The sequence below is a fragment of the Myotis lucifugus genome, unplaced genomic scaffold (genome assembly GCF_000147115.1).
Source record: "Myotis lucifugus unplaced genomic scaffold, Myoluc2.0 scaffold_1884, whole genome shotgun sequence".
Classification (NCBI taxonomy): Eukaryota; Metazoa; Chordata; class Mammalia; order Chiroptera; family Vespertilionidae; genus Myotis; species Myotis lucifugus.
The window spans coordinates 34,491-36,126 of record NW_005872932.1 but is presented as its reverse complement, the minus strand read 5'-3'; positions in this window follow the sequence as shown (position 1 = coordinate 36,126).

Here is a 1,636-nt window from a genome sequence, read left to right as displayed (position 1 = left end):
AACTGCCTGGCTCAGAGTGTAATGAGAGAGGTCAGCAGTGACACGGTGGTTCCTGGGAAGAAGAGTGTGCTGTTGCATGTGGAGAGAGTGTTAAGAACACAGGACCCCCTGCTGAGGCTCCTCAGGGGTCTCTGGGAAGACAGAGGAGGCCTCTGTCCCTGCCTGGGATATCAAAGAAGGCTCCCTGGAGGAGGTGATTCTTTGGTGGAGTGTGGACAAGGAAGTGGAGAGTGTTCCTGGCAGGGAGAGCTGCTGGAGATGGGAGGGCAGGGGGTATCTGCAAGTGTTTGTGTTTATAGGTCACCAGAGCCAGGTCCCGATGGGCCTCACATGCCAGGCCACACATTTGGCATCTGCATTGTGTGTGCCAGCCAAGGAGCCCTTCATGGCTTGTAAAGCAGGGCAGAGGTGTGATCCAGTTTTGAGATTTAGGGATCCCATGTGCTGCTGCATGGAGGACAGGTTAGATGTGGTTATAATCCAGGTCAGAGACAGTAGGGTCTGAAGGGGGGCCCTGCCCTGGGACAGAGAGGCTCCAGTCTGGGCTGGGGATCGGGCCCAATCAGGGGCCCCGAATGCCAGGTTCATAGCAACCTTTCATCCCTCTTCTACACACCCCTCCACAGCCCTGGCAGCCAGAATGCTAGAAAGACAGATTGGGAGGAGGTGAGGCTTCTCAGAGATGCCCTACTCCAGTCCTCAGGTTACGGAGGGAATCCAGGGTCCAGAACAGACAAGAGGATGGCCTATAGCCCTTTAGTGTGCCCCTGGGGGCTCCTGCGCTGGACCCCATTCCCAAGCCTGTTTCTCCAATCTGCCCCCTCTCCTCGGGAAGGAAGGGCCTGGCTTTGGTACATGGGGACTTGGAGGAGTCTGGAAGGATGACTTGCTCCTACTGCCAGGCCCATGCAGGCCCTCCCATCTCTGACTGGGGAGGGAGCCCTCAGAGCTTCCGGAGTTCTCCCCTCTCCTTCTCCACACCAGCGTGCAGCTGGGGAAACCAGAGCTCAGAGAAGAGAGGCATTGGGTTCCTGGGATATAAACACAGCGATCTGGCCGAGGGGTGTCAGCTGTAGAAGACAGAATGCTTGGGTCCCAGACCTGGCCCTGCTGCTGGCAGCTGGGTTCCCGATTCCTGAGGTCACCCAGCTGGTGACTGGAGCTCCTACAGCACAGCCTGGCCCTGGCCTGGCCCTTGTGCTCAGCATTGTTCCCAGGGCGGACTCCCCTCCCACATCGGCCTGTGTCTCTACAAGGCATGGCTGAGGAGGACAAACAGGAAGGAACCACGTGCCACCTGCTCCAGGGAACTGTGGGTGTGGGCTGGTCCCTTCTCTGGTGGAGTAGCCTGGGCTCCACCCTGCCCAAGGGAGTCCGATGTCCTATCAACACAGCTCAGCCAGGGTGGGGCTGGTGGGGAGGCCTGGCTCTGGTCCCTGGGGCTTGCAGACTCGACCCAGCCTCCTCAGTGTCTGGCCTTGTGCTTGACCGGGTCCTACCTGCGTGGGGGACGGGCTGGGGAGAACATGGGACCACATGGGAGATATGTAACTGTGTAACGTGGTCAGGGCCAGGTCCCTGGCATCTTCCCATCTCCCGGGAGAAGCCAGTGGGGCAAGGCCTGCTCATTGCCATT